The sequence below is a fragment of the Callorhinus ursinus genome, unplaced genomic scaffold (assembly GCF_003265705.2).
Source record: "Callorhinus ursinus isolate GAN/ISIS: 27379988/994484 unplaced genomic scaffold, GSC_fseal_2.0 scaffold8, whole genome shotgun sequence".
NCBI classification, from domain to species: domain Eukaryota; kingdom Metazoa; phylum Chordata; class Mammalia; order Carnivora; family Otariidae; genus Callorhinus; species Callorhinus ursinus.
The window spans coordinates 35,278,921-35,286,588 of NW_027397070.1; the positions used below are offsets into that span (position 1 = coordinate 35,278,921).

Below are 7,668 nucleotides of genomic sequence, written 5' to 3' on the forward strand. Positions count from 1 at the left end.
ATTGGAAGGGGAAGGACTTTCAAGTTCTCAGAGCATTTGCAGCCTGTTGAGAATCCTGGGGCAAGATGCAGTACAAAGCTGGGCAGAGGGCTGCTAAGAAGGGAGAGAAACCAGTAGAGTTTCGGTGAAGGGCTTGGGAGGGGCTCAAGCACACAGCCTATTTTCCTCCTGAGAACTTTTGCCAAATACTGGGGCTGTTTAGAGCAGGGGTTTTAAAATGCAAGTGGAAACCCTGCCTCTGAAAAGAGAGCGGAAGTTTTTCAGCAGTCTTGTAAGACTAAGATTAGAGTTTCATACCCTCCATGGGAGGGGCCTTGTAGAATACAATAGGCTTTTTGTTGGAAACCCAGGGCAGAGATGAACCCGTGCAAGATTGAGATTTACCAGAGCTGTAATTCAACCTTGACTCAGCAAATCACCAGAACACGATCAGACACCATTCTGTCAGTTACAGCAGGGGGCTGGTGAACCCTCTCTAAAAGAATGTATCATCTGACCTCTCTCCAACTTAGTATACGTAGTGTCCAGCATTCAATTAAAATTTACTAGGTACACCAAGGGACAGGATCACATGGCTGAAAAACCAAGGGGAAAAAGACAGTAGAAACAGACAGGTGACCCAGACGTTGAAGTTAGCTGACAAGGACTGAAAACTTCCCACCATTGTTTGTTCACAAGGGAAGACGTACAACATGGACAAAAAGATGCAATCAATTGCTATCTCTTCGATGAAGCTTTCTTCAGTCCTCCATTTTTAGAAGCCATCTTTTCCTCCTCAACATAATCCTGAAAGTTCATCTATACTTCCTATTGTATTTACCATCTCATTAAGTAGTATCTTGTAAGTGGTTAAAAGCATAGAGTTTATGAAGTCACATTGGGCTCAAATTCAAAACCTGTTTGTTAACTACATGACCTTGGATAATTTACTTATCTTATTTGAGTCTCAATTTCCTTGTCTATAGAAAGGAGTCAATAATAGCACTTTCCCCATAAGGTTGTTTTGATATACTCACACTAACTCAATTGCAATGAAATGCCCTAAGACTGAAGAACATAGATGATCTTGCCTCAAATCTTTTGCCATCCACACCAGGAATATTTGTTAGTTTTCTAACCCAATAGCTATTCTCCACATGTTCTTTGCTATCAGAATATGGATTCTGGGGACTCCTGGGTGGCTCAGTCCGTTAAGCATCTGCGTTTGGCTCAGGTCATGATCCCAGGGTCCTGGGATCGAGTCCCACATCTGGCTCCTTGCTCAGCAGGGAGCCTGCTTCTCCCTCTGCCTGCTGCTTCCCCTGCTTTTTTTTTTCTCTCTCTCTGATAAATAAAATCTTTTTTTAAGAAAAAGAATATGGATTTTGTTTCATTGGCAAAAAGATGAGCCCAAGAACTAAATCATGAATTCGTCTAAATCCATCATACAATCCCATTCCTTTGTTTCAGCAATGGATCAGAATGGGTATGCCATGGTTGTTCTGGCTAATGAGCTGGTAAGAGATATCTAGAAGGCTTCTTGGAAAGATGTTTGTCCTCGATGGCAAGAAAGAAAAATATGAAGAGAGCTCTCTTTAGCCACCTCTCCCCCAGCCCCTCACTTCTTAAATGTGGTGGGGTGAGTATATCATGTTTAGAACAATAGCAACTATCTTGCAACCATGGGGGAAAGCCCTGAAGAAATGCCAGAATGACCTCATTGAACTTCTGTAACCTTGGAACTACCTCCAAACTTCTTCTTGTTTTTTAATTTATTTGACAGAAAGAGAGAGAGCATAGTAGGCAGAGCAACAGACAGAGGGAGAAGGAGAAGCAGGCTTCCTGCTGAGCAGGAATTCCCATGTGGAGCTCAATCCCAGGACCCTGGGATCATGACCTGAGCCGAAGGCAGACGCTTAACGACTGAGCCACCCAGGCACCCCACCACCTCCAAACTTTTAGGTGAGATCATAAATGTCTTTATTATTTAGGTTACTGTTATTTGAATTTTATATTGTAAGAGCCAACATTTTTTTCTCAAACTGATACACTTTGGAACAAATCCAATTTCATGTGAATCCTATGAAAGCTGGGTATATGAGTGTTAAGCATAAGCAAATGAGTGTTCCTGTTTCTGCCCCCATATAAGTTATAATCTACTCTCAGACATAATTGTCATTAACATCTCAGGCTACAAGTCAGCTATGGCTTTAGGGAGCACCTCTGATCAAAGTAGATCTAAATGGTCACACCTGATGACCAGGTAGCTACAGGTCAAGGAAAAGGGATGAGGAGACAGAATTGAAGAGGCAGAGGAGTGAGGAATGAAGCCAGGAAAGCAAAAGGAAACCAAGAGGCTATAAAAACCAAAGGGGAAAACAAGACCAGGGTAGAGGAAAAGTCCAAGCAGATAGTCAGCAACAGGAAGATCCAGAGGAATTGGGAATGGAAAATTTAGATGTTCTAATTATCTAGGAAATAATCTAACAAAAATGTCCAAGACTCGGGGTGCCTGGGTGGCTCAGTCATTAAGCGTCTACCTTCAGCTCAGGTCATGATCCAGGGTCCTGGGATCGAGCCCCGCATCAGGCTCCCTGCTCTGCGGGAAGCCTGCTTCTCCCTCTCCCACTCCCGCTGCTTGTGTTTCCTCTCTCACTGTGTCTCTCTCTGTCAAATAAATAAATAAAATCTTAAAATAAAAAAAATTATTCTTAAAAAAAATGTCCAAGACTTTTTTTCTTTTTGGAGAAAGTTTGAATTCCAGTAATGGACATAAACAAAGACCCGAATAAATGGAGTGATGCATCAGTTATATGAGACAATGCTTTAAGAATATCACTTTACAAATTAAACTACAGATCCAATGTAATTCCAGTAAAATGCCCTACTGTCCAACTTTTTAAATTTTGAAAGACCAAGTTTTAAATGTATATAGAAGAATAAACATCACACACACACAACTAATTTTTAAAAATAAGAAAAAAGGGATTTGCTTTCCTAGATATTAAGGCATATCACAATGCCACAATAAAAAAGGAGGGGGGAGGGCAAGGTGACCAATGCAACAGAATAGAGAGCCCAGAAGTAGACATAGCTGTAGTTGGGAACTCGGTATATAAAAAGAGGGAGCACTGCAAAATCACTGAGGGATCAATTAATAGAGAGTGTTGGGAAAACTACATTCAGTCCCACTCAGATGATCTAAAAAGAAACCCCAAATGTATTAAAGGCTCAATGTTAAATGGGAAATTGTATATTAATAGGAGAGAATATGGGTGACTATCTCTGTAACTTTTAGCGGAGACCCATAACTTAAAAGTCCCAAACGTACAACCATAAGCAGAAGAAACATTGATAGATTTGTCTATAAAACAAAATTAAAGATTTATTCCAACAAAAATGCCACAAAGTCAACAGGTAGACAGTAGAGTGGAAAAAGATATCATTAACATCCCAAACCAAAAAAGTCTATACGTAGGAAATTCTGCAAAACAGTAAGAAATGGACAGGGAAAACAATAGAAAAAATTGGCAAAATATATGAATAAACAATTCATAGAAGGGGAAACCTCTGAAAGGCCAGCAAGTATATGAAGAGATGCTCAACATCACGAGCAACCAGAAATACAAATTAAAACATCAAGGAGAGATCACTTCACGGAAAGTTAGTTAACATAAAGGATAGCAAAGATGAACAGCTAGTGAGTCTGAACAGTTGGAGCCACTCGTCCCAGCAGTCAGTCCTGAGATGTGAAGGATACCATCTTAGCCCTGAGTATGTGCCCAGTGCAACTCACACATGTAGATCATAAGGAAACACATAAATGGTATGTGTGTATGTGTGTGTAAAGAAGAACTTGGAGGAAACCTGGTGTTTATTAATAAAGCAATGAGTTAGTTAAGCAAAACTGGAAACAATATGACCCACTAGGCTAGTCAGAAGTAGTAAAAGAGATTTCTGTATAGAAATTTGGTTGGGTCACCAAAGCTCAATGATGAATAAAATAGATAAGAAGCAGAATGAGTTCCACTGCAGAGAACCATATTTGTGAAGTAAGAACACTCACACAAAATGGCACCATATAATGTATTTTTAAGAATATATGGAACAGTGGAAGTGGATTGGAAGGAATCACAGAAGTTCAAGTTAATACCTATGGTGGAGAAAGAAATGGGGATGAGAAACGCTTATCTCGATTGTGGAGATAGTTTCACAGGTGTATAGATATGTCAAAAGTGATCAAATTGTAAACTTTAAACAGGGGCAGGTTTTTGTATGTCACCTATACCTCAGTGATAATTGTGGTACATGAACTGATGAGTGATTAACTCTAGTCCATTCTCCCGAGGACCAAATAAAATAGAAATACATAGGGCCAGTGGCCAAAGAACTCCGGGCACTCTCAAATTTTGATGTGTGTGAGAATCACTGAGGTACCTGCTGAAAAACACATCTGGGGGGCCTCACATCCGGAGATTCTGAACCTGCATTTTAAACATACACCTCAAATGATTCTCCCGTAAGTAGACCCTGGGCCACACTGGAGGCACCATGAAGTAGGTTACGCCAAGTTACCGCGAGAGTGCTAGCAAATGAGCCAGCAGGGGCAAAGGCGGTGGGACATCTGCCCAGCACCAGTAGCAAAGAAATGACATTCAATGCAGCGGGCCCGGCCCCGGGCAGCTTTTGTGAGAGCCAACCCCAGTGTGCCGGGCCCGGGGGGGTGGGGCTTGGGTAGTGGAAATGGACAACAGCCATCTGGGGAGGGCATCTGCAGACAGGAAGGCCCGGAGGCATTTCCCTCACAAGGATGCTATGGGCGTGGTGCCTCCAGACGCCTGAGCTTGACCTGATCACCCTCACTCACAATCGACTTCCTGAGGTTGGGCTGTGGGTTGGGGCAAGTGGGCTATGAAAGGAGTGAGAATGACATATGTGGGACATTGTCAGAGGCCAATGCCTGAGTCTGACCTGGCGGGAGGAAAACAGGTTGACCCATCATGTCTCAGCACATCTCCTGGTGGGCTCCTGCCCTGTGCACGTGGTCCGGAACTTTAGCCACAGAACTATCTTCCCTCCAGTGCCTGCTTTGCCCTTGCCTCCACTCGTCCCTGCTTCTGGCTGTGGCTTCAACGGCTGGACTGTGTGGTGGCAGAGTGTGCACCATGTGAAGGAGCTTTCTCTTCTTTCTGCTACGCTGCTAGACAGACACAACTTGGTCTTAAGCTCACCTTTAGGATGTCTAACAGCATGCTCCACCCTGCCTCTCCAGCCACCAGGAAGTCTACCTCCTTGTGAATGGAATACAACCACCCCAGTCAAGAATGGACTCTGGGCTCCCGTCTACAGCTATTTATCCAGGCACCGTTCCCCTAACGGCCTGGAGCACCAACGGGTGCTTGGATTCACTGTCCCCTTCCTAATATGCAGAGTGGCCTGGTTTCCTAAGGACAAGGAAGGTTTTTCAGATTTAAACAAACAGACCAAGCGTATTTGTGGGTATCCAGGTAACAAACCCAGTTTGAAACTCCTTTGACAGCATAATTCATAGCCCCAGACAGAAATGCTAATGTGAACGCAGACACTCCAATGAACCAGCTCCTGTGGAAAACATTAAGAAATGCTCCCAAATATAGCTCTCTTTACAAATCATTTGCTTCTCCAACAGGCCTCTTTTCACAAATGTGAAGATTTTCATGTAAAGAAAAAAGAAATGAGGGGAACAAGCATGGCAGAGAATCCAGAGATAATATTGCAAGTATTTCAGGCTTATTAATATCTGCAAACTTGTTGGGCTTGTTACTAACAAGTGAAGGTTTCTCTTGCTCCTCAGGAACTGCCTGAAGTCCACTGTCCGATGCTGATTGTCTGTGGCGTGTAAGCAAGAGGGTGCAAAGCTGAGGGTCTCCGTGTGTGTCTGTGTCTGAATGAGACCTGGCACAGCTGCAGCTCCCATCGTGTCGAACAGCCCGGGCAGGCGGACAGAGCCATTCTTCTCTCTAAGTAATGGGTTTGCTTAAGCATGAACATTAGTGTCAGAAGCGCTTAGTGCAGGGCAACCTTTCAGGGGTGAAGCCGTCATTGCCAAGTCTGTGCGTCTGGGAATCCGTTATGTCTATTCGTCCAGGGCTTAGGGGTAGGGTTAGGCATCTCTTATATTTTCTAATGAAGTGGAAAAGATAAAAAACCACGAGCACACTATTTATAAAACGCTCTTTTGGAGGTGAGTCTGGCTGGGCCAGTCCCTGTCTTGCGCTGGGAGTACCTGCCTCAGGAACTGAACAATAGCGCCAGTTATGTGGGGCATATCCTCTTGCCCTCATCAGCCTTGTCTTCTGAAATGAGTGAAATGGAAGTTATTTTACACCCAGCCTTGCACAAAGCTAATGTGCCTAATTAGCGGAAGATTTGCTTTTAGGATAGGAATCTGATGTTAATCAGTAGCGTCCCCTCTTTCAGAGATGAGGACACATCACGGACAGACTGTCTTTTTTCTTGTCTTTCTCACAGTCACAACGGATGGGAACTAAGCTGACGACCCGCCGGCCCCTGTGGCCAGTGCGGCCGGAGGCACTGGCTTCCCACACGGCTGGCCAGTCCTGAGCTGGGGGCGGCTAACTGGGCCACACGGCCCGGGGCTCACTACCTGCCAGCTGGTTCATGAACGCTGGGCTTCGGCGTAAGGAAGGGCTGGAAGGAAGACAGCCCTCAGTAGCCATCTTGCTTTATCTCTGCCTTTGGAGAGGTCGTAGAGGAGGCTGCTACGAACCAGGTCTCCCTCCCTCCGCTGGACCCGTGTTCCTCCCAGGAGTCAATGTCTGTTACCAGCTTCCTGTGTGTGCTCCCCGCAGAGGCGGGCGGCGGTGGGGCGGTGGGAGGGGGGCCCGGGCAGTAAGAGGATACGCCGCGGCCGAGAATTTACAAACAATAATAAAACTGACAAATCAATAAAACTGCTGCTCCTTATCACCCATGCTGACAATTTAAACAGTATCTGTGATAAAATACTTCTGCCTACAAGCTCTAAACAATCGCTTATCTGTTGTTGCCCTGGACACAGGTGGCCTCGGCCACAGGTGTTCCTTTTGAAAGTAAGTTTGGGCCAGCTTGGAATTGCCCAAGCTCCCGTCGGCGCATTTTGTGTCTCTCCAACCCCTGTGATACTATACGTTCCTGCGCTGAAGCAGATTCAGAATAAGCGACGATAACACAGCCATTGTCTAGATGAAGAAACAGGACATGCATTATCTCAAGCCTATTTGACCCCAAGGAGATTTCATCTGTGCTTAACAGTCAAGACAATGAAACAAAAAGTAAAAAAAAAAATAAAATAAAAGACGGGGAAACGGATTGCAAACTGCATGGTGTAATATTTTTGTTTTATGTGCAAATTTCAGGTCATACCTGGAATATTGTACTGCATTTAAAGTTCTTCAAAATTAAAATTTATTCTTTATGAAAATTGTTAATTGTTTGAAAATGAGACACGCCGAATATGAGCGCCTCCTTCAGTTTTGTGCCTCTCCTGCTTCCTAGCCATGCCTCCTACTATGGAAATCCAAAAAGTACATTTGCTTACTCTCTGAGCTACAGCAGCTAGAATGCGGACACTTGACCTACGCTTGGCCTACCAGAGACAGCAGGATTCCACCTGGACTTTTGAATCTGAAGCAAGTGACTCAAAGATGC

At 44.2% G+C, this 7,668-nt stretch overlaps 1 long non-coding RNA gene across 2 annotated transcripts in view; it reads left to right on the plus strand.

Moving 5' to 3' along the window:
- LOC141373170 (uncharacterized) overlaps window positions 1–7,402 on the plus strand; it is a 33,358-nt gene extending 25,956 nt beyond the window's left edge. Inside the window, exons 2-4 of one of the 2 annotated variants that reach the window (XR_012378871.1) lie at window positions 1,763–1,941; window positions 5,648–5,982; window positions 6,490–7,402. This is a non-coding gene — a long non-coding RNA (uncharacterized lncRNA). The remainder of the gene's footprint in view (window positions 1–1,762; window positions 1,942–5,647; window positions 5,983–6,489) is intronic. The other variant, XR_012378872.1, reaches the window with a different exon arrangement.
- Window positions 7,403–7,668: the final 266 nt, after the last annotated feature.